At 42.1% G+C, this 26,233-nt stretch overlaps 1 pseudogene across 1 annotated transcript in view; it reads right to left on the minus strand.

Moving 5' to 3' along the window:
• Positions 1-2,656: 2,656 nt before the first annotated feature.
• The window catches only part of LOC310877357 (zinc finger protein DPF3-like), a 34,767-nt pseudogene continuing 11,190 nt past the window's right edge, over positions 2,657-26,233 (minus strand). Inside the window, exons 2-11 of the transcript XR_014571101.1 lie at positions 25,983-26,143; positions 24,210-24,342; positions 14,953-15,080; positions 13,891-13,986; positions 12,435-12,498; positions 11,024-11,065; positions 9,862-9,981; positions 9,258-9,371; positions 8,699-8,782; positions 2,657-6,213 (exon numbers count right to left, since the gene is read on the minus strand). The product of XR_014571101.1 is annotated as a zinc finger protein DPF3-like (transcript). The remainder of the gene's footprint in view (positions 6,214-8,698; positions 8,783-9,257; positions 9,372-9,861; positions 9,982-11,023; positions 11,066-12,434; positions 12,499-13,890; positions 13,987-14,952; positions 15,081-24,209; positions 24,343-25,982; positions 26,144-26,233) is intronic.

Genomic DNA, 26,233 nt, shown 5'->3' on the forward strand with positions numbered 1-26,233 from the left:
TACGAGAATCTAAACGTTTGGGCTACCTGTATCAGATGTGACAATGATATCAAATCAAATTGCTATTCCTTAACAGATAGCAGCATTCTATCCGTTTAACTAGCTAGCCTAAACAAACGCTCACTTGTGGGGCTGGGGTCTCAGTGGCGTGCTGCTGCTAACTTTACTATAGTAAGCAAACAGTAACAGTTTCTCAAGAGAAAGCAACCCAGCAGAATAAAGATATCGTTAATCGTAAAGTGTAAAGTTGGCCAAAAGAGTGTGCTGGCCATATAAGGAGTTCCTCCCTGTCCCCAGTTAACCCCTGGGGGTCAAAAAACCTTAGGTTTAGTTTTTGACTCTCTATCCTGATTGGACGAAAGGCTGGGTCCCACAGCCAAAAACGAAACCTAAGGTTTTTTGAGTGAAATCACTGAATATACCTTTAAGAATACATGTTGTTGATGGTTGCAGATTGTAAACAAGAGGTGAAAGCTGAACTAGCTATTATATCAACTTGGTTGATATGAGTTTTTGTGTCTTTGTACTGTAAGTACTGCTTCTTTGTATTTCTATTTCTAATTCTACATTAAGTAAATTGTAAGGTTGATCTCTTTATAGAGGTTACTATAATGTTGTGAATGTAATGTGTTTCTCAGTGGAAAAGGGTGAAGCTTGGGAGACCAGTGTTTGCTCAGTGTGTGAGTGTTGGCCATTCCTCATACACTGTTTGTGGTGAGTTTTAGGTTTAACTCACAATTAATGTCATTTTATTTATTTCATTGAAATGGAATATCTCATTTTATTGTGGTATCTTTCCTCTTTGTTTTATTCTAGATAGTGCCACTACCGTATTTTGTTTAGATTTATTTTATGTTACAGGCTTGCATGCCATATTTGCCAAACTGTGGCATTCTTTACACCAATAAGATAAACCAACACCAACTTCTTTGCCTGGGAAATAAAGAACCCCAATATATGTCTGTGTCCTGTGCCCTATTTGCCAGGTTACATTTATGATCGTCAATGTCAGCAGTGGTTCCCTCCAGCAGACTTCTTTTTAGCTCGAGACACAAAAAAGAGGTATGCCCAATAATAACCACATGGTGGGCCACTCTCCAGTCAGACCCACTTGGCCACTTGTTCATTGCTGTAGTACAAGAGAGACACACAGATAAGACTCTAGTGGCATCTAGTGGCCGGATGCATAAGACATTTTATCTTTCAAAATGATGATTAGGCGGCGGCATAGGCTAGACTAGAGTCTATGCTGTATGCTATATATAATGCACCGAAGATTTCAAATTGGAGAAAATGTCTATCACTTGTATTTTGTATTGTTGGATGTAACCTGTGAAAGACAAACTGAAGGCTTTGCCACAATGAACCGTGAACACACAGTTAAGAACTTCTTACCAGATTTTTGACTTTTTTACCATTTGTAGCCACCAACCTGAGAGGAGGAGAGGAAAAGATGGGAGCATTGGGAGGGGAGAAGAGGATGAGGAGCAGTTGTACAATCTTAAATTACATACTGGGATACCGGTATTCATTTTACATCGCCATCTTTATGCCACTGTGGTACAGTCTGAATCAACTTCATTTCAGAGGTTAGTAAATGCTATAGAGTGCTGTAGTGATGTTTGGAAAAGTTAGTAGTCTATTACAGGCTATAGGCCTACTCAAAGTTTGAAAGTTTAATCATAAAAATGGGACTTATCTATTTTTTTCACGAGCTATTGTAGCCTATAGCAATTAGCAAACAAAAGCAAAAGTCTGTTTGGGTTATTATCTCACATGCATGACTGACTTGTATTTTCATATTATCAGAAATAAACTAACAACAGAATGTGCTTTCTGATTTGTTCAGTTTATTTTGTAAATATTTTTGTTATCTCCACTTCCATGGCCCAGGTGCTTTCCCACAAAAACACAAACAAAAGACATCATCATTAACAGGTCAAAGATTCATTCTTTATTTTTTTCAGAACAATAAAAATAGTTTAACAAACAAAGACTTCATTCTCTCCATTTGGACTTGTATGTACAGCGGAAGGTGAAACCAACACCCACTCATGTCCATTTCATCTCCTCTTGGCTCCATTCCCACCCCGATTCTCCCTCTGTCTCCGGGAGATGTGACAGAGAGTTGCAGGGTCTATTGCTGTGTCTTCAACGAGGTATACAGGCTATAACATGATTGGTGATGTTTGTCTCAAAGCACATCATCACTGACTTTGCACGAGGAGCCATGTTTTTATTTTTTGTTCAGAATTGTACCCAACTAGACCTGTTCATAAAAGTTAACATTTAGAAGACTATGATACATGACACATGCTTTATGACCTGACTTTGGGACGTAAAAATGTTAAATGACCCCACGTTGCCAAGACTCAGATTGAATTGATACAAAGACGACGAGATCGAAAATACCCCCGACATACAAGAAGTGTTTAGGAGCTTGTAGATCAGCCAGGACAGTCGTACTATGTATAAATCAGACTCAAATCTCCAAGCATTTGTTGTTTTTCTTTCGAGAGAATATAAACGGTTGGTGTCCCCTGAGGGAGCTGGGTTTAAGAAAGATGGTATGAATGCAGGAGCATTTATGCAAGTTACCATTCATATCATCGCTGTCGGGCAGAGACCTCTTATCTCCATATTTTAATTTGCTTCCCCCGTAAATTAATGCCCTACTTGAACTTGATCATACTACTACAGCGTCACAAAATCATCAAAAGTAGCAGATCCACAAGCTCGAGTTATGAATTTTAATCCTGAAAAGTAACAGTTTTGGACATGGGGTTTCCACCCAAAAGAGACGATATGCAATGGCAGTGGTGGGGTCCAGGGATCGCCAAGAGTTCCTTGAGGGGATTACACTCTCAAGAGTCGTGGGGGTGCTTGAAATTAACATGTTTGAGAACCACTGGTAATGGTATAAGTTCTCCTCTCTCCCACTGGATTTGAAGGTTCTCTTCCTAAATGGAGAGACGATTCCGTTACACACCCTTACCTTAACAAATAAATCACATGGAAGGACTTGCAACTCTACGAGTTAAGTGCAACTTATACATGAACCTAAAAGGCTTTTTGATACAGTACTTCAAGCACCACCTAAACTTTATAAAAGCAATTCGGCCTTCTAAAAGCACGCAATGAAATGTCACATTATTTCTAGATTTGCTTCTGTACCGGATGTGCACAAATTATGCAACATGGCAAGATTGACGCTTTGAGAGAAAAATAAATAAAAAGATTGCCCAACTCTGCAACATTTACACCAGTCAAATTTCTTCTGAGAAAAAAAAACTAAGCAGTGAAACAAAATCTCCAAAAAGCAATATCAGATGTTTGGAATGAAAAAGTATAATGCCAGATACAAATTTCACATAGAACACAGGCAGTACAAGCTTGTTATTGCAATGCTTTTCCCCCCTCTCTTTCTTTTAGTTTTTTCCTACAGCAAGGGATATTGGTTACGGTGATGATGAAACTGCAGAATCCCGATTCCCTCATGGGAGCTGACTACGGGATGCTGCTATCCTTGTGAGGTGTTATTGGCTCTCTTCGTCAACCGAGTACAATCACATGAATTTAGGGCAGAGTGGCTGAACAATCAACAGCAGTTGTGTGACTGAAAGACAACCTGAGTAGTTGTGGCTATCATGCACTTGATCAGGACAGAGGTATCCATACAGACTGAACTAAACCCAGGAAAAACAAAAGATGTCATACAAATATCAAGCGAACCAGTCTTTTCAAACACTTTGAAAATGAAAACATAGAAATATCATACAGCGGAGAAAAGACGTGAATGCAAGCTAAATTACTGTGACCCGATCCATAATGTGACATGGAAATGGAGAGTGAGAGAATTAAAATGGAAAAAAGGAGAGGGCAGCAGGGCTAAGTTTCTTTTAACCACACTAACCCGGGCATGTCTAACATTTTCTAAAACTTTTAAAAATGTAAAACGTGTTATTTTAGTAGTAGTATTGAAAATAGCAGAGCTCGGAGGTCAGCTATATTCGTTATTCGCCGTATGACAAAGTACATAGGGCTCAAGTGGTTCATACAGTAGTCCAGAGGTCTGCTCGGATCAGAGGAGGAACTGAGCACCATGTCTATGGCTTGAGAGTCGTGCCCGATTTATACACGGCTGCGCACCATGTCATGCACCAAAAAAACAGATCTACAAGCTCACAGCACGTTGCATTGCTATTTTTAGCTTGTGCAACACCAGCATGCGTCCAAGTATAAATCAGGCGTCAAGAGCTCAGCGTGTTGAAGCCAAGGGTCCAAGGGCTGTCAAGAGCTGGTTTCCAGTGCAGGATGGCAGGCTGGCACAGTGATGATGACTTGTTATTAGTGTCAACATTAGATCACTCAGCAGACACGGTGACAGAGTGGAAGATGGCTGGTCCAGGCCAACTGGGTTACAATGGACCACCATGAACACACACACACACACACACACACACAGTGTGTTCCCACAGTTCAGGAGAGCTCCAGCACAATGCGAGGGGAAAGTTGAAATGAAGACAGATCCACTTGCATTTCAGATATTTCCAAGGTGATCAAATCCGTGTTCTTAAAAGAGTGCCAGTTGCACCAGTGATCCAAAGGGCTTATGGAGGGGCGGTGGATGGCTACCCATCCATTTTCAGTCAAGTGAAGTTACTTTGGGCCCAGTTGAGGGAGAGCAAGAAGGCCCATCAGTTCTGGGGTTTCTAAACCTCGTCTTTATGGGCAGACACGGTCTGACAACTGTGCAACGGTGATCCACCTTTGGGCCCACATGGCATGGTGCTGGGTGCTCCTAGTAGAACACAGACAATATGGCTTAGACCGACGGGCGTGTCAGCTAGTTGAGGGCTGCAAATCTAGGCTATTACCCTCTCCCACACACACACACACACACACAGAAACACACACGCACAAATTAAAATAACAAAATAAATTAAAAAATAATACATTTTTGATTTAAATAGAAGAGAAATAATGGGCAGAGTTATTTTCGTTTATTGTTAAATTTCTTAATTGGACTCTCGCATGTCTCGAATAAGAGAGGAGTTGAGATCATTTTGGTTTTGCAAAGCCAAAGTATGCCGTATCTGTTGGGATCACCTGACAACTGTGCAACGGTGATCCACTTGGGGGGGGAAAACAGCCACGTCGCCACTAACGACTATCAGCACTTTTTGAAGTACTTACTGTACTGTAGTAGTGACAACTACAACAGCAACAAAGTCAAACGGAGAGGGAAAAAAAAGATTTCAACAAGAAATGAAACTGTTACAGAACTACTGTAGGAGGTGTACCGCTGCTGCTTCTTACCTTTCACCTAACCAGTGTTTCCATACATGTTTTAATGTTTAGAGTCTTCTTCATTTCCCCCCCAGAACATTCTTTTTGGGGGTGGCCTGTGAAAGTCCAGACATTGGGTTCCTTCATTTTCATGACAAGCAGTAATCCACAGCTAGAGCAGAGGAGGAATCCTTCCTAGTCACATTGACTAATGATTCAGAGACACATATGAGCCTGGAGGTGTCTGTAATATGCCTTTCAATCATCTTCCAAGCTCGTCTTTCCATTCCAGATAAAGTATTCAAATTTTCATTTTTGCCGGCAATTGATCAAAAAGAAACGGGAAATGGAAAATTGCTTTCCACGTTTAGGTTCCAGTGTTTTTTTTCTTGGTTTTTTTAGATTTTCTTTTTTTGTTCATAACGTATATTTGCTCTATCGGCTCCAGTGGGCAAAAAACACACACACAAAAAGAAAAAAGAAACAATTTCTTCTGTTTCACATGGAAAGCAAGACATTTGTCGAGAAACGCTGACAGTCACTCGTTGCCTTCAAAGTTAATATATAAAAAAAATGTTCATAAATTATTCAACAACGTTCAGTAGATAAAATAACACTTGCATTTCTGTCATGAAATCATCGCTTTGTGCTTTCCGCAAACAAACAAAAAAAAAACTTTGGAAAAAGAAGCAGCAGATTTTTGCCAGAGGTTATCCAAAAAAAAAAAAAAAAAAAAAAGTATCTATAAGGTTCTTCTCTATCTGTGTCGGGTGGAGATGCCGTTGCTGTTGACGGAGGGCTCTTCCAGCTCGTCCTCCTCAAAGCCATGGAAGGTGGAGGTGTCGCTCTCTGAAGTGGTGCCAAACAGCTCCTCCGCCCCGGCCAACGCTGCAGCACCGTCTTCTTTTTCTTCTACGCGGCCAGCTGCGACGAGAACGCATGGATTAAAGCAAAATAAAATATCATGACTGAAATTTCTTTTCTGGTCCTAATCACACACGTTGAGCCAATTCTACTCTATGGTGCCTAGACATGGACACTTTCAAAGAAATTAGAGAAACGGTTGAATGGCACATACACCCGGCTTCTAATGAGAGCGCAAAATCTCTCTTGGAAGAGCCACCCATCGACTAATCTAATATACGGCAACCTTCCCCGTGTTTCTTCACTAGTCCGATCCAGAAGAACACATTCTGGGTCGGACTAAAAAACAACAAGATAAAAAACAACAACAAACAAAAACAGAATGGCACAAAAACCAACAACAAGAATATATAGTATACACAAATGGCTATAGAACAGTTAAAAACACTGTAAAGGTGGGTTTTCAAATGTGTAAAGGTGGGTTTTCAAACGTGACTTAAACAGGGGGACTACCCTTATGTTCACTGGCAGTGCGTTCCACAGTCTAGGTGCCCGATCACCCCGGGTAACTAGGCTCGTCTGAGGGACATCCAGGAGGGCCTTATCCGAGGATCTGAGGATGCGCCCGGGTTTAGGGAAGGACAGCATCTCACGGATGTACTGTAGATAGGGGCCAGCCCATTTAGGGCTTTGAACATAATAAGTAAGATTTTAAAATCTCATCTGGCGCTCACCGGCAGCCAGTATCTTCCCTTCTTCTCTGGAATCCTGCCTCAAAGCAGACCAGAGGTAGAAAACTGTCGTTCCCTGATGTCATCACTAGCTAGGGACACATGCATCAGTAAGCAGGAACTGGGGATGGCAATGAAGGCCCGGAAAGTCTGGTGTGGCATTGTGAAATCCATAATCTCGACCGCGGTCGAAAAATGATGAGGATTGCCCACACACACTAGCTCTGTGTTTAATAAACAAGAATCAGCACAATATGTAAACATAGGATGTTTTGGGTAGCCATAGGCCTACAGCCATACCATTTGGAAGAAAGTACAGTATTAGGCTTTGCTTTTATGAAATATGTGAGACCATTAAGATTTTCTGGTATAGTGTATTGCTAGTTTGACCACTTAAAATACTCTTTTTAAACTAACAAATAACCCAAAATACGCTTTCTACAAACTCGCAACAAATTGTGAGCTTGTAGAAGACATTCCTAATTCCCTAGAAGACACACTGACTAGTGTTGGTTTTAAAGACAATATGTGGTTGAACAAAAAATTGCTAAATATCATAACATAAGCCTTTGTGGAGTTGAGTTTTCTTACTTTATCGAAAACGGCAATGCAAAGATTCCACAGATAGCCCAAGCCTGTAGCATTAGATGGTAGTAACTTCTGGCTTGGCCTACAAAAAGACGTCATCATTGTAGCACTTTATAGTCCCACAATGCAGAGAAAAAGGTAATTAATTAAGCCTCGTACTCTGCTGTCGCAAAAGGAGAACGTTAAAAAAGAAGAGTTAACCACATGATCCCTAGTGTCCCTATTCCGGGGCGAATGTTAAGCTAAAATAGCAGGCTACAAGCTGTGTTGTGTGTTTATAGATTGACTATTTTCAATAGTTTGGGTCCCGACTCCCGGGAAAACATCTAATTTCTCTTTGGGAACCACTGCTCTTTAAATCTAAATCTGAATCTCTAAATGGATGGAATGTGCAATCCAAGTAGGGAATGAGACATTACCCCAGATGAGGGAGTTTAAGTATCTCGGGGTCTTGTTCACGAGTGAAGGGAGGACGGAGGCGATTAGCCAGAGAATCGGAGCAGCAGGGGCGGTATTGCAGTCGCTGTACCGCACTGTTGTGACGAAAAGAGAGCTTAGCCATAAGGTAAAACTCTCTGTCTACAGAGCAATCTTCGTTCCTACTCTCACCTATGGTCATGAAGTGTGGGGCCATGACCGAAAGAATACGGTTGTGAATACAAGCGGACAAAATTTGTTTTCTTCAACGGGTGGCTGGCATCTCACTTAGAGATAGGGTGAGAAGTTCATTCACGCCGAGAGAGACTCGGAGTAGAGTCGCTGCTTCTTTGCCTGGAAAGGAGCCAGCTTAGGTGGTTCGGGCATCTGGTTAGGATGGGAGGAGCCCCCGGGGCAGACCAAGGCGCAGAATCACATCGACTCACTGGCCTTGGAACGCCTCGGGATCCCCCAGGAGGAAGTTTCTAAAGTTGCTCTGGAGAGGGAAGTCTGGTGCTCTTTGGTGGAGCTGCTGCCCCCACGACCAGACTACGGATAAGAGGTTGGAGATGGATGGATGGATGCTCTATGAAGTATATATGGTTCAGTATAGTTAATGAGTTGTTTTCGTTACATAGATTTATTTTACCGTTTAGTGCTAGATTCTAGGAAGTGCCGGCATGGCATGCACAGCACAGAGCTTTAACCACACCAAAGTCATGAATTCAACTCCTAATTAATGAATGAAACCACACCAAACAACAATTGATTGGTTGCATCCCTCTAGAATTATTGGGTGCAGCACTAACCTTTTGAATTTGGTATTGGCTGAAGTTGATGACGATTGGTTGCAGCTCGATGACGATCATCTGGGCCATGTTCCATGTCATTTCCTGTTAGTACAAAGCGCTAGTAGGTGAATTTCTTGCAGGCGAACTGCCAAAACAATATACAGCATAAATAAAGTGCTTCTGACAAAAACAGCTAACTCCATTGGACCCTCAAATTGTCTGCTAAAGCAGATACTGTACCTCCACTCATGCAAGTATCTGACATATAAAGTCACAATACCAACTTTGATGAGGCAGTATTGCTTTGTTTTGAAAAAAATATATATGGTTTTCTTCATTTCCTAAGAGAAAAGGGATCCTGCACACTGTCTTCACTTATATAGGAGTAGTTTATTAAGCTACTGGGTTACAATGTTTGACCTTCATCAGGTATCCGTTTCAGGTATCTTCTTCATTTCCTGAAAGAATATATCTTTAATTTACTGAAAAATGAACATTTTGGAGTTAGCTGGTTTTGGACAGCAGACATATGTAGTATTTAGAATGGAATTGAGACAACAGTTCATGCTATACTTACTTGTGTGTTGGCAGGTTGAACACGGAGTCCCAGATTTACCCGTTTTCTTGTTGGAGCCCTGGCATTTATTACAGTAGTTGTTGGGAATGCCAGTCTCACCTGGACCCTTCTGGCCTACGGTAATGATGGAGGAAGAGAAAGACATTTCAATGACACCAAACTTACTGCAAAGCTGCATAATGAAAACCTGCCCCGACTTCCATATGAAGGAAGGTGGAATTGACTAAAGTGCCTGTTGCAAATAAGCGCACACTCAGGCAAGTGGATGATAAACGTGTCGTGAATTTGTAAAACCGCCAATTTCGTCGAAGGGATTTCGTGTAGCAGGAGGGTACCAAATAGACCCCTCGGGCCCCTGGTCAATGAATTATAGGGTTTAAATGGTTAACTACAATGACATATTGCACAAACCAAAGCAACTACCAACTGATAATACAGTATCAGACTGCATAGTAAAAGTGAGACTCAGCCCATATTCACTGTATGCAACTACCTTCTGTATGCAGTGTGACCGTTTGTATGGTCCCGTTAATATTAACCTAATCCTGCAATCTCCAACAAAGCATCATACTTCAATCTGTAGTGCGTAGATTCAATGGCTTACGTTTGTGTCTGTGTGTAGAGGGGGACCTGGAGGTTGCGGACGCCCGGTCCTGCTCTGCCAGATGGGAATGGGTGTAGTGGTAGCTTAGCCCTGTGCGGTTTCTGTAGCGTTTCCCACAGACTGAAAGACAGAGCACAAAAACACAGCGGCTCATGTTCAGTCCTACCAACTCTTGTAAAGTTGAAATGAAACCAAAGTTAACAGAGATGGATCATGCTTTTTTTTGTCTCCCCCCACCCCCCCCCCCCCCCCCACCCCGAGCACTTGCGTGAGGCTCAGGATAGAAATGTGTACAACTCAATTCTCTGGCATTGCACAGAGAGACATTTAAGTTGATTATAGCCAGCAAACCAGCAAAATCGTTTTTCTTTTTTTGCAAACCTCAATGTGCTTTATTATTTATGTAAATTTTGTTTTTATACCATCAAACAGTGCAGATAAATATGAATCCCCAAATGGACATTAGCTTAAATACCTCAGACTCCAAGTGGAAAGGAATGATCATTCAAGGATTTAATTGGGTTAGTCAGTCAAAAACAGTACAAGCAGATAGGGGTGCAACGGATAATTGAACTACTCAATTATTTAAATAATAATAATCTATTTGAATTTAATAATTGATTTTGGGTGAAATAATATATATTTTTATCCCCCCCTCCCATCATCAGTAGAGGTGACAAAAACGTTCAAAACTAATACAAATAGCCAATCTACAAGCTTGCAATTCATTGCATTGCAACATGTGAGCTTGTAGACTGGCTGTTTTTGATATTTTTGTGTTAATCAGACTAATCAATTTAGTCGATTATAAAAACATCAATTACACATTTTAGCATATATTCATGGACGTAATAACATAAGAAACATGCTAAGCGATTATTCAATTAATCAAGTAATCGATAGAATAATCGCTACGAAAAGGAATGGCCAGTTGCAGCCATACAAACAAATATGTATAAGACGACGACAGCCCTGTCCCCTGCAGGGACTATGATTAAGTGATGACACCAAAAGGCACTTTCAAGTTGGAAAGGGACAACAGAGTTTAGGAGCTACATCGTTAATCACAGCACTTGCAACAGAACCACTCAACTACAATCTATCAAACCACTCCAAATATCCTAAAGCACTACCATCAAAGAGAGTCAACAAGTCCAGATACCTGAGGCCGAAGATTTTGAGTTATGCTTTTGTTTGTATCTGTCTGAAACAGAGAAAACACAAAGCAAAAAACAAAAAGGAAAAAGGAAAAGGAAAAGAGCATGAGTATGTGTTCGCTCAACAAGTCACCACAACAGAGCAAAATCCACCCCCCCATCCTACCCCCTGCCTAGGTTATCACCACCATGCAACTCGCATGTCTGCAGGAATACTTGAGATGTCAGTGACATCTTGTCCTGTTGGTACATCTCGTTCCTCAGAGAATATAATAGAAGCATGATCTCTTTAGTGAATAAAACCCTGACAATGATGTATTGGGATAAGAAAAGTTTGTGGGCTTCATCAATTTAAACCTGGTGCCCCTCTTTTGGGGAAAGGGATTTGGGGGAAAAACGGAAAATGTAAAAAGATAATAAAAAAATAGCAATATATGTTTTGTTTTAAAGGACTTAAAGCAGCATTTCACCAATTTTCAACCTTATCTTTGTATAATGGTTCCACTCTGATCACTATTGTGTTCATTATATGATGCCACCATTTCCATCAACTTGCTCTGCGTAAAGAATGATCATTCTCTCAGAGGTAGGCCGTGGACAGATCAGAAACCTGCCTACCAATGAGACGGGCATTAGTTAGGACTAATTACCTGAAGATAAGGTTGCAAATTGATGACGGAAGACTAGGGGCACCGCTTATGGAAAACTCTTAATAAATAATGAATATCCGTCATTCAAGCAAACAAAATTCAAGGCACGCTGTAATGTATGAAAAATGGATCTTGATGTCAAAACTAATAGTATATATATTAATATTGCGAGACGTCGAGTGAGACAACCCTTATATATATATTTGTATTGATTTGGAATGAAATATGGTACATAACACTTAAATCTCCCTAAATATTTAGGCCTAGAGATTCATAAAATAATGTAGATATCCAGAACTCCAATACGGTGTACGATATTTTGTATACATTATGTAATATTAAAGGTTTTTAATGTCACTCCTCCTACAGGTACAAGCAACTCTCTCAACATAATGGTGTTTATGTGAAAGGTTTACCCACAATACTATGCCAAGCCATATCCCACACATATTATCCACTTATAATTTAAAACTATATAGGAAACATTTGTTTAAAATAAGTATCCCTTTGTCTTACATTATTTATCAGTTGTATATCCATCTAAATGACACACAGCAAAATAACTTAAGTTTAATTAAATATTGATCATGAACTTCAAAAAGAAAAAAATAGTATCCTTTTGTAGTATTGGGTTATTCATTCTGATCTCATATTTCCACACATAGCAATATTGATCGGCGTAATTTTCATTCCAAACTAACCAAGTACATGGATATGATGTCAACACATGCCGTCCCATCCCGTTGCAGAACCCATCTCCACTTACTGTCACAGACGTACGGCTTGTCGTGGTCGTCCATGTCTGTCCTTCTGCGCCCCGAGCCCCGGCCCTGTGGAAATACAAGCCATCAGCCGAGCACCCAATAAAGATACTGTGAAGTTCCTTACATAAAGTTAGGTGGCAGCTACTGAAAAAATGCTGTTGGAAAGATCATATGCACGAGTGTAGTACATAGGCTGATGTTATTTCTTTCTATTTTTTATGCTCTTTTTTGCACTATTTTTCAAAATATGTTTAAAGTTTTATTATTATTGTTATGACCTAATGCTGCTGCGTTCTCTGAAGGAAGCCAAACAAAAATATGTTTTACTCTCATGAACCTGTACACAAGACGTAATAATAATAACGCACAACCTTGAACCCAGTATTATACATACTAGAGCAAGACAGTGTACTGGTGCAATCATGTCTGTCCGGGAATGGCCGCCATTTGCAACGCGTAGCCGCTCTGGAGAACAGTTAGATCCTGATCGACTTCACACTTTACAATGCACTAAGTTCCATGGGTCCTCAGCAGTACACAGCAGTAGACCCGACAAGAGTGAAGTCGTTCTCGAGATGACATACGTACGTAAAGATTCCCGCAATCGATACGTATATAGATATCAGCTGATCCTATGGTTCAATTGTGCAGATGTGGAAAAACTAAATCCAACCTTAGCACGATATGACTTTATCTTATTCCCCATTAGGGTTGTGATCCTTTAGGATTTTAGCGATGACCTCTTAACGGTTCCGATAGGGCAGGGGTTCCTAAACTGTGGTGCATGCACCCCTTGCTCTGGCAGTGTAATTAAAAAAAAAACTGTTCAGAATGTGCTGGAACCGATTCTGGTTCGTCAAAGTTGGATCCAGTTCATCCTCCTCATTCCGGATCCCTACACTATATCCTATGCAAATAAAATGGAAGAAAATACTATGTTAAATCCCAGACAACTCTAACTGTATTTAGTGCTGCATATATTATTTCCCCGCATCACACCTGGGGAACTATAAGACACTGGCCCAGAACACACACATAAGTAAAAGTCCTTTGTTCCTGCCCTACATGCCAGCAGGCATAAAGGGCATAAGTAAGTATATTAGTTTCAGCTTATGCGTGATTCACTTTAGGTCTACTATGAAACATTTGCATCACTGAAGAAATTAAAAAGTTGTATAGGAATTCACTGTTAATGTTTAACATTTTCCTTTCTTGCCAATTTCATTTGCAAATATAGAAGATGACAAGATTTGGAAATGCCTATAAGTTCATTCAACAGTCTGTATGACCAATCCACTGTGTTAGTAGAAAGCTACGCTGAAGCAAAATCTTATATTAACACAATGGTGAGCTATTAAATGAAATGTTGTAGCCACTTTCCCATGGCAGGCAGCAAGAGACAGAAAATGGCAAGAGGATTTTAAAACATTAAGAAATAATTTTATTCAGATGACTTACTCTTCCTTTGCCTCTGTGTCGCCGTTTGGGAGTGTCTACCTCAAAGTCATCGTCATCATTGAAGGCGTCCTCTGCTGCATCGGCCTCCAGAACTCTCTAAAAACACAACAAGGCTGTTAAGCAAATACAATTTGTTTCTCAAATACGATCTTTAGGACCGACTGTGTGTACACTGCTATTTGCAAGTGATCCGATCGGATTTGTGTACAGTATTCATCAGACATCGTCAACCTATCTGCACTGGTTGCGACACAGGCTCACAAGCTTGTGAGCTTGTAGATCAGCTATTTTCGGACAATGTAGCTGAAATCAGGCTTTAGTGTCCATCCGAGTGTAGAGACTAAGACCTTAGCTATAGAAACCAGGTTTGAATCGCATTTCAAAACACCTAGGGATGTGGTTCAAATCTGATTAACAAACATCAGTTTCCTAGTGTTATTTTGCTGTTCAAACTTGATTAAAAACAATCTGATTCCAATCTGCTGGGCAAAATAATTGGATGTGTGAATTGTTTGGGCTCATTACTGAAATCGAGGTGCTTTTTCATAGCCTGGGTTACAGCCTGAATCGCTGCATGTGTTCCGTGATGCTGAATTGTCACTCGCTACTCAGTCTGGACAGAGGCTGCTTGACTAGCATTTCATAACGTCAACTGTTACGTAGCCACGTTGTTGCTGATACGCAACACCACATTGGCCCTTTCACAGTGAACATAATGCAACCAGGAAGTGGCTTGGTTAGTCTCTCGTTTCGTAGGAAATCTACATACACCGCCTTATGCGGTGCAGGCGTTCATTTGTTCCCCGTGTGTCAGTAGGTGCTCCAACTGTTGCTCAGTAGTCTTCAAAAGCGCAACTTTTATACTTTTAATCAAGGAATCTTACAATTACTTTGAGTAATATTCTACTTGAGGGGGATATTCCGGTACATACTACATAAAGCGCCTTGGATAAAGGCGCTATATAAATGCACCATTTACCCCTGATAATACCAAGCTTTTAATCTGCTTGATTCTAAAAATACCACTGAGCAATGGATGGTGAAGGTGTGAGCAGAACTCACCTGGATCTCCAGCAGGCTGTCCTCATCATTCTTGGAGTTGTTTCTCTTGTCCAGCCCCTCTCCACGCAGCAGGGCCTCTAGTGTAGTGCTCTGAGTGGGCAGGGAGTCCTTGGACATGAGGCTGCCATCTGTACCAACACAAAAAGAACACATGCACTCTGAAGCCTCTGAAACCATTAAACCCTCTATACATGTGATTCTGCAAGTGGTCTCTATGCAAAGCGGGGAGTTGCCTTCTGCCCACCAATCTGCCATGACCGCAGTTCATGTGTGAGAGAGGACCATTCACACAGTCAGGGACAGAGCAGAGAGACATCGCTCAGATCGACCAATACACAAATGTGTACAAAACTGGGGTAGCCAGACTAAAAGAGGAGGGTGGCTGGAAACCCTGCTTCCAGTGTGCGTGTTAACATTTTCAAAGCACAACATTGTATGTCCCCTGTATGCACAGTACAGTATGGAAAGTAGACCAATCATAGCAAACAACTACACACATTAGCTCAGCGGACACTTACACCAGTCAGTTCCACAAACGATATCATTAACATGTCTTGCCCAAATGACATAGACTGATGGTTCTAAAACAAATTAGCATTTTGCATACCTAACCGGGGGTGAATCCCATAACTCTGAGTGTACAAAATGGTATTGTGTATTGCGTACGCTCTTGGAGTTACAGACCTGCACGGTTTCAAATATTTAGCAGGGGACCCACCCTCGTTTGAGAACCACTGCTCTTGTCTGGACCGTCAGTACTGACTGCCCAGGGAAGCCTACAATCATTAGACCCTGTCTAGTTGTGTGAAATATCGCCCATGTGCCTTTAGAAATAACATCCTTGTGACTTTAGATGCAAAGAGTGATGTAGTATTGATAGTCTGATATATCAGTCTATTTTTGCATGTTGTAGGCCTACTGGTTTGTATTCGTTTGTTTCAAGATAGATAATGTACATTATTGAAGAAGATACTAATTATCCGGTGTAATGCTAATGTTTGTATTTTATTGTGTTTTGAATGCATAAAGAAGAACATTTCAAGCACTACTCTTTATTTGCCAGTAAAGAGAGCTTCAAGTGCTTGAAATGTTAAATAGGGTAAACAATAAACCTTGTCGAGAATGGAAAGCACGTGCAGACAATAGAATGGGAAGTCTTTTAGGGTAAAGAGTTTTCTACATCAATTATGGACATTGGAATCTTTCACATACAGAATATAAACTTGTTGATATTGGCTTGTTGGCCTTCCCGTTCTCCTCGAATGTCTACCAACATTGGTGGAAAATAACACGAATGAAACCCGTTGACCGATTTGAACATTATTGACCGATTGAATTATTAAATTCAGGTCCTTTGCCGACTCTTAACCAGCAAGGTACTGAACCCTAAACCGCTCCAGTGGAGCTGATCAGTGGCCAACAGTAGACTGTGGTTCTAATGGGCAGTTGAACGCCAAAGCGCTAAGTGCGCGCGTGCATACGTGCGTGTCCGTGGGGGGGGGGGAACATTCATGCTCAGCAAACATACCTTGGGTAAAAAAAAAAAAAAAACCTATGTTTGAACTTTTATGCAAATTCAACCAGAACTGTAGGAGGTTGGACTTTACGGCCCGCAGCCAACATGGACAACAAAAAGAAAGACACATTGTGAGCTTGTAGATTTAGTGCAGAGGGGAAAAAAGGAGGGGGACTAGAATAGACCCCCAGGGGACTCAATCAATGAAGTAGATAAGTATACTGTGTAGGTAGGTAGTGAGTGACAGGTTAAACATCAATGGAACCGCCATGGAGAACCAGAGAAATATTTTAGTAGGAATCAATCAATATTTATTTATTCTCCAAACAAAAGGCATCAAGTTATACCTCAAACCAATATAGAAGCTGATGATTTTGAAGAACTGCGGTTCTGTTATATCACAGCTAAATTATGTCATTTATAATGTAGACGACTACAGACGACTGGTGTGATATTCTTAGTTTAGATAGTCATGTACTTTGCACATGTAATTCTGTCATTTACTCACCCGTGAAGGCTTGAATACAAAAAACAGAGACTAAATCTAAACATATACAAATGTACACATCGGTCTCCCCTGTATGCGATAGATGTGGTATTACAGAAGGTTCTCCGTCACATATATTAATTATTGTATATTGTATATTATTGTACTAACCAATTTCTGGGGAGATACTGCATATTCAAGTGGTTCTCCAGACCATGGGAAAGTGATATTTAGATTGTTGCTTGGCAATATTTAGTTGCTCTGGTGAGACAAGGGCCCTTCCCTCCCACCAAATACAGATGTCCATTAAAATCTAAAATGACACAGATGCTTTCCCGGTTTGAATGGGTTGGGGCAGGTACGGTTGCCAAAAAATAATTATACTGCTTAACTGGAAGTCTCCAACTTAGTTGAGTATGTGATCTGGTGAGTCTAACGTGTAACAGTGTGTCGGGGACTGGACATACTGTGTGTGTGTGTGTGTGTGTGTGTGTGTGTGTGTGTGTGTGTGTGTGTGTGTGTGTGTGTGTGTGTGTGTGTGTGTGTGTTAAATAGCGGATCGGTACAACTTTACCAACTTGTTTTGTAAAGTAGCGGCTAGCCTACATACACAGATTACATAAATAAACCTGGTAGGTTAATAGCAGTAGCCTACTGTCTACGCAAACAAACATACCACTTTAATCTGACTCCAGATCAGCGGAGCCGTCAGGATTCCCGGTCCAGGTCTGTACTATGAGTGCAAACTCTTTACTTTAATGCAACATGTGACATTGTGCAAATGTGCGATGGAACCCAATCTAATCACCTCCATTCTGTCGCTAAATATTTCATTCTGGTGCGCTTTGAAGCGAAGCGAAACCACCATTTTTGGTGAATTAAAATGCGATTGATGCATTAATCCCACTAAACAACATAATCTTTTTTCTGGTCAAAGTGCTTGTTGCTTTCTATCAGCATACTTGATAAGTTCTTTCGGTGGTTTTGAAGGATTTAAACCACCCACTAAGAACACCCACAATGTACCAAATGAAAATATCATTCGTCTATATTTCATAACAGGAACTTTAGTCCTTTTGACTGAATTAGAGAAAGTCAATAAATTGAGAAAATCCTACATTTAGAGCCTGTCTGATAGGCCTATATCGAGACATTGAGACTCTTTTGATTGAGTTATCGAATACTTTATTAACAGTTTGCAAAAAACCCAGAGGGCTTGTTTCCCATTGTGGTCCCGTCTATTCAATTCATCAAGACATAAAGACAATACTATACAAGGCATTAACAATAATCAATTATCAACAGTGCAGGTAATTTCTTTTGGCAGCTAGCCAGAAGACTTGTCTAGGTCCAGTTGCACTTACAGACAACAACGGCAATGATGGAGCCGATTTGTAATGTCCCAATGTTTAATGAATTTGAACCTGGCGACTGGCGTCCCTATTTTGGGCATGACATTAAAACCTTTCAAAAAAATAAACCACGCTCACGCATGTGAGCTTGTAGATCAGGGTTTTTGAAAAAATGTGTGAACATTTAAATAACATTCATTTCCATCTATCAAATAAAAAATTGTGTTCATTTAATTAATAGTATTCAATAGCTTGCACTTTTCTTTACAAAATATAAGAGTTGGCCGATGATTACTACTTTCATATTATCCAACCATGGCTACTCCAGATCACTAATACACGATCGCCAGAAGGATGCGAGAGCTGAAGGGGATGGGGAGAATTATGTTACAGCTCGTCAGTGAAATCAGTGTCAGCAAGGGTGACATATGCCAAGTTTCGAGGAAACACGCAAACGTCTTGCATTTGAGAATATTGGGGGTTTTAACCCAGAGAAATACAAAATCTAATCTTTTTTTCACTCAAATCTTTGCTTCCGAGTGTCCCTGAAACAAAATATTTTGAGATGCGGGTCGGTAGCCAAATTACATAATAATCCTCAGGTTCCTTTACAGAAAACTGTAGAAGACATTTGTGGCCTTTATGTCTAAACTGGCAGAGGAATGCCCAATTGGTGATCATCTATTCAAGCGGTGACATACGATCTGATCGTCACAAGCCTGGTATGTATGTATAGTATGATGTCCTCAAAACAGTAGACCAAATCACAGCAAACCACACAGCACAGCTGATGCTGCTATGGCAAGCCAATAACTCATACTGCAAAACTCACATTATTGGAGCTTTGGGCCCACACACTTGCTATTTCATCCATAGCTACAGATAGCACAGGGAAGCCACAGTGCTATTAGACTCCATGCCTTTTCTTTAAATTGTCGTTCATCAAAAAGTAATCAAGGAAAACGTGATATTGGTTTGAACTTTGACGTCATGTCGTACAGCTCTAACATCAGAACTGCATTATAAGTTAAAGGCGGCTTGTTTGTGCGATATTTCCATGAATAACGCAGTGTGCAAGACGCATCTCCTCCTATTTGGACTGGAGCAGAAGATCTAAACAAACACTGTGTAGGAGTGAAGCAGGTTGAGCAGACAAGAAACAGAGAACAAACAAAAGCTTTGACAGTCAAGTCACATCCGGACAGCTTATTTACACGCACGCACGCACGCACGCACGCACGCACGCACGCACGCACGCACGCACACAGTTCTCTGCAGAGAGCATCATGTTCAGCCAGTAGAGTTTGGGTGGATACATGGTTCAAAAGAGGACACGCTTCAAAGACTCTCAACCACAGCTTTGTAAAAAAAAACGGCCCTTCGTAGGCGCTCGGCTCACCGCTGTGCCCACGAAAGAACAGACAAAAGCGCTGCTCGATAGGCAGCGAACCGCGGAGGTGAGCGGGGGCTCAAGGCAAAGAGTACTTGGGACTCAATGCGCTTCTCCAACAACAGGCGCCTCTCTCCATTTCTCTTGCTTTCTCAGGCCTCTCTCTCCGTTTCTCTCGCTTTCTCCCTGCCACGCGGCGGCAGCCCCTCACCATTGTGTCTGCGCACGTTGACTTTCAACTCTCCGCGACGAGACAGCCCCCACCCTCTCTCACCCGCCCCTCCCTCCCACCCTCACAACCCATGGGAGCTGGGGGGCTAAAAATAGACCCGGCAGCAGCCTGCAGCAGGGAGCTGATTCTGCATGCAGCCCCAGTCTCTCTAACACACCATCCGTTAGACAGCCAGCCGGCCGGTCCAGACATACAGATACGAGGACTCTCTGGCTGCTGTCCTGCCCCTGCGCTGGGTGGCCACCTCTGGCACAACACAACACACTCCATATAAGGGCCGCCAGGTTAAACCAGTTGATGTTGACACTCTGCTGGGCATTCGCACTCACCCTATACAATTCACTTGGATGAGGGAAAGTGGGTTGGATTGGGGGGGGGGGGGGGGGTAGATTGTAGAAGGCAGTGCAGTGAGAGCTCACTGAAAACAATAGGCTACAATAGGATGTGTTTGGGGAAACAAAGGCTCGGTTCACACATGCTATCTCTCCATCTCACATGCTCACTATCTTAGCCTCGCTGAGTCGCTGCTCACCTCCTGCTCCACGCCAGCACTTCCTAAACATCCATTCTTCTTCTGTGCGCCGCACAAAGTGGATGCAAATTCCAGCAAAAAGCATGACTACTGATATCAATCAGCATGGATTTTCTTTCTTATCTGGCTGATCAAATCCATGCCGAGTTCCGGACAGCCTGTTTTAAGAGACTGCTGGGTAGAACGAGATGCAACATAATGGCCAGTGCAGAGAATACAGGGTTTCTTCCGTTGGTTCCTTTCTCCAGTATAACGTAACATCCCTGTGGGTCCGTGGGCCCGGGCCACAGAATGGCCCGGGCAACCTGAGCCCAGGAACGCTTGCCAGGTAACACAGACGTGCCAGCATGGCAAAGTAAGGAGAAAGATAGACAGAAATACACTGTCCATAAAGATAGAAAAAAACATCAGTGAGGAAAGGTGGGAAAATGTATGAGAGAGACAGAGCAATAGAAAGCAAAGTAGAAAGATGGACAGAAACGCTGTCCGTAAAGACAGAAAAAAAGTGGAAAAGGTATGAGAGAGGCAGAGCAGAGAGACTATAAATTGGAGGCGGCTGCAAGTGTTGAGTGAGAAGTGAGCTAATTCAAGTGGCAGCGAGAGAAGGCCAAACTCCATTCCATAACATTTATTAAATGCTGTCTGCAGCGGCCGAGCCCTGTCTCGCTGCACCCGGCAGCAGTAAATCTAATTACATGTTCTACTTCTCACAAAACAAGTTTACCAGGCCGGCCAACACGACCGCATTTCGGCCCACGAAGGAGTTGACTGGCACCGTGTCATGTACGCTCCATATGCCGATGCACATTTATTTAATTGTTATCATCACCTGTAGGGCTGCAGCTACTGATAATTACTATAGCTATAACTATATACTATAGGAGGATTATTCTTTACTAGTCCATATCCAGGGCAAAGTAGATGCAGGCTTTGGGTAATTATGCTCTCTGTATAGTGTAAGTTTTGGAGAGGAACGAGAACTGCTGATTTCATCTGCATGTGTGTGTGCGTGCATGCATGCGTGCGTGTGTGCGACATCCTGGTCATTTAAGGCCCGCTGTCGAATAGTTACCACAACAACCATGAGAAGTCCATGTTTATGTAGTCAGCTAAGCTATGTGTGCCAAGTAATAACAACACAATGTTCATTTGAACATTGCACAAGTCAATCTGCAAGCGAGTGCTATGAGTCTGATATCCAAAGCGCCCCTACACTCAAAAAATGCTGTCATGTGTGTGTGAGCGTTGTGGCGCTCCGCGCCTTTAACCCTCTTCTACGCACATGCACGCACGCACGCACATGCACGCACGTCACGCAGACAAATGGACCCTCCTACGTCACGTGCCCGTGCCCTACGAGAATGAATGAATGGAACGGGAGCGCGCTTGAGGAAGTGAGCTGTTGACACTGACAGCTGTCAACTCGGCCGCCCGCGGATCGTGTCCGTTTGTAGCCTACCTCTGGCTTGTGAGAGACAAACCGTGCATATAGTTTGTAGCCAACAGTGGGACTAGTCCACACAACACTATCCCAGAAGTGAGGTCCCCGACGGAGTGTGGCTGCTCGTCCGACGCCCGGTTCTCGCTGGCGTCGCTGACAACGCGGTGTGGATTACCCCGGATCGTAAGATGAGGAAAAGCTAACCGCGTCATCAACTGTCAGTAAGGGATTTAATACACAGCGCTCTGACCGTGACTCTCTGACGTTCGGACTGACTTTGTTTTGTTCTTTTATTTGTTTGGGGGAACACTCAATGAATAAACTGTCGGATACTGGTGCTGTGTGCCTGAACATTGTTTGTGCGTCATATTGGTTCACACGTGACGTGACGGGGGAACGGAACATTGAACATTATTATTTGATTTGGGGGTTTGGGTTCACTGTTGAATAATACAATACACTGCTCACTTAAATGAGTTTGAGTTGAGTTTGAATCTTTATTTCGGTCATTTTTACAAAAACAGATAAACAAAATTAGGTTTAAGCAATTACATTGCTTAATTTATATTACATTAATTAGTCAACACAGTGACTAGTTCTGACCGAAAAGGTATGGGCTGAAGCATAAAGCTTATTTTGCCCACCTTTTTATATAATACAAATAATAATAATAATAAGTCTGTGATTAATTATCACAGTAGCGGCCCAGGCCGTGGCGTAACGGTCTGGGCACCTGACTGGTAATCCAGTCGCAGTGTGCCGCGGGTTCGACTCCCGAGCCCGACACGGCCTTTACTGCATGTCATCCCCCATCTCTCTCCCGTTTCCTGTCAGCCTACTGTCTGTCCCTTCAAAAATCATAAAAGGCGTAAGCCGCAAAAAAATATCTTAAAAAATAAAAATAATTATCACAGTAGCATAATTTATGAAAACACAAATGGGAAAAAAAAAAGAGCAATATCATAGAAATATTACTAAAACAGAAAAGGAAAAGGAAATATAACAAAAGTAAACAGGATGTTTATCATCTGTCATCACATACTATAATATAATATATAATAATATAGATATGAATATAAATATAAACTTAAATATAATTATAAATAGAAATAAATATAACCATACTTATCTAAATGTCTATACATGAAAATGTATACATATTTGTTTTTGTTTTATTTTTTACAAATATATAGAGCCAAGCACCCATTCAACCGTTTTCTCATTTTGTTTGTTCTGCTGCTATATATGTATCAATTATCAATTATTATGAAGTCCTCTGTGTGTGCGTGTTTCCTTTATGATTCTGTATGGTATTATTGTGTGTCTACTGTTTGTTCCAGGGGTTGATATATTTATTTATCTATCCCTTGTACGGTGGTTGGGGCTGTTATTATTTTACCTCTTTTGTCAGACTGGGTCTCTGACTGGCACCCCGACGCGAGCTCGCCCCAACAAACCGCTACAGCGTGTGCGCGTGTGCGTGCATGTGTGTGTACACAGCTATAACTTTGGAGCTGTGTGCCAGGTCTGCCTGTGCCGCGACATTCAAAATCCAAGCTGGGTTGTGCTTATAACCACGCCCGCGGGCAGGCATAGTTTTAATGAGGTTAGCTGTTGACAGACTTACCAGAGAGCCGCGGACGTTTTCTGCTGTCTCCCGGCTTCTTTTCCGGGTTTTAGACAGCTGGTGGATGGAAATTAGGCTCCACCCCCATGGCTGACTGCCGTGGGGGCAAGCGTTTCTGGGAATCTGGCCGTCGCGGCATTCAGCCGCGTGGGTGGAGCTTCTTTTCCATCCACCAGCTGTCTAAAACCCGGAAAAGACGCTGGCCGACAGAGAAAACGGCCGCGGCTGTTGGTTTTGGAATGTGCCGTTGTCCCAGCGGCTACCGATCCTCATCCCATAGCCTAAAGGTACACCGTAACAATGACTACACAGCTAACCATAACTGTGACCACAGATCCCATAGACCAAACTCCGAACACCAAAACTCTAATAAACAGCTTACATTTTGGTGAAGTGAAAAACGGCCTTCGTCATGGTCTGCCTATATGCTAATGGTCAATGCCCATGTGCAAGTTCAAATCAATTGCTCAAGCCACTGAGGAGAATAATGCGGAACAGAATGACTGACTGACTGACTGACGGACATTTCCTTATTCACATGTAGGATAATCGATTACATTGATTAGTTCTATTAACTGCGGCACCCCTAACCGCCAGAATAAGGACAGGCAGTCTGAAAAGGAAGAGAGGTGCCAGGTGTCTAGTTTTACGAGGTAAGAGGAGGCTCCCCGGAGGCTTACCCAACTGCAGACCGTAAGTCCAGGCGGGGGTCTGTGGCAGTGTGTAGTCGCCTCTTCTTCCTCCAACAGGCCGGGTACGTGTACATCTGCCCTGCAGCCACTCTACAAACACACACACACACACACACACACACTAGAGTTAAGACCCATACTTCGTTTCGGTTGTTGGACATAAACCTTATAGCTTAGATCTCCATAATTTACCTTTTTGTGTTTTTTTTAGTTTTTTCGTAAATTAACACTTTGACTCCCATTCACGAGTCACACAAGTTAATTGATAAAGACCTCATTCCCTCCCAAACGCGAGTTACACGAGTTATGTTTTCATTTTTTATTCTGCGTTTTGATCACTTTTAAAGACATACTCGGACAGTCTAGGATAAGTCACAGAAAAAAGTCATCACTGAGCCTGGCTTCTCAGGGCTTCTGGGTAATTGAGGCGCAATGCAAGTCTATGGAGCGTAATGGCGGCATCCCTGTCTCTCTGTTCCACGTTGTTGTTGTTGATCAGGACTGTGGAATATTTTTGGACACTATGACAAACCATGTTTTCCCTGTGCATGTTATTATTTTTATGAAATTAAATGCAACATGTGATGCTGACTATTAGTAAAATAGTACTCTTTCCCATGAGAAAAGTAACGGATCTGTACAGCCTGGGGGTGATTGACAGGTGACAGAGACTGATGTCGCCAACCACCCAAGGCTATAAGTAGAGGAAGTGGCACGCAGGGGGGAAAAGGGGGAAACTGAAACAGAGGTGTAGGCCTACACGGGAGAAGAGGAGCTCCAGGCGCCAGATAACAGTCGGATTATTGACAAAGTTTAATCGTGTTTATCTGCAGCCATTAATAAAGAACTGCCGGGTCCGTCAGGGGAATTAAGCAACGTGCTTAATTGCTGCCGCCGTCGGGTGATCAGCGTTGGGATTGCTGCGTTTGTCAGTGTTTGCTGCCAATAATAGAGTCTACATGCCGGTGAGATGGAACCAAAAGCATTCGGTTGGAATATAAACTTAAGGGGTACTCTATTTGTATTTTTTGTTTGGCCGTTTAGAGCGGAAGAGCTTTACCTTCAATTAAAGAAGAGGACGCAGACTTTATTATTTATTTAATACTGAGCGTGGTTGTGCACCGTTGGCCAAACGCTACAGGGAGTTTGAACGTGATTATTGTTTGTCGATTTAAGATTGTTTTCCTGTTTATTTATTTTATTTTATAGGGAGAGTGACAGGGACAGACGCACTTTGCCAAGTGCATTGGTTTCATTGAGAGCCGTTTTATTCTGTCACTATTCTGTAACTTTTTTTGGCAACTCTATATAAAGCATACAGAGCATAACCCTACGATCCCGTTGTTATTTTTTCCTTAGTTAATGGTTTCCCTTAATTATAAGGGGCGATTGTTACAATACTCCCAAAATGTAATTACTAGTGTCTACAACCAATCAGTTTGCGACGCGAGCAAAGGGACTTTTTTTTTTTACCAACACTGACCTGACCTGACCAAGTGAAGTGATTGTAGCGACTGGAAACAAATATACTGTATCTACATATATTTGTTTATTACACAGTGAATTACTTTTTTTTTCTTTTCTTGCTTTAGTACTAATCTAACAGATGGCAGTAACTTAGATTTGCCACAGACACTTAACTCAGGCCACACAGCTTTAGAAGGACTGAAGTGGTGATACTATGTGCCAGTAACTTAATGAACCATAATCAATGCAGGTAAACATGGTGTGCGACTGTGCGTGCCGTGTGCGCGCATGTACCGGGGCTGCGGTGGTGGCGTTCCATCCAGATGTAGCAGTTGTTCTGGGCCACGCGGGTTTGCGAGTCCAGGAATGGCAGGCGCACGCTGCGCTCGGCACACAGGCGGGCATTGTAGCTGCGGCACTGCTCAATGGCTTCCTTATAGAACTGGTCACCCAACCTGCGGGGGCAACGTACACACACACACACACACACACACACACTGAATGCTGTGGCTAAACACAGGGACATACTGGTTATGTGGTGGCTG

Source organism: Protomyctophum parallelum, assembly GCF_964188405.1.
Source record: "Protomyctophum parallelum genome assembly, chromosome: 20".
Lineage (NCBI taxonomy): Eukaryota > Metazoa > Chordata > Actinopteri > Myctophiformes > Myctophidae > Protomyctophum > Protomyctophum parallelum.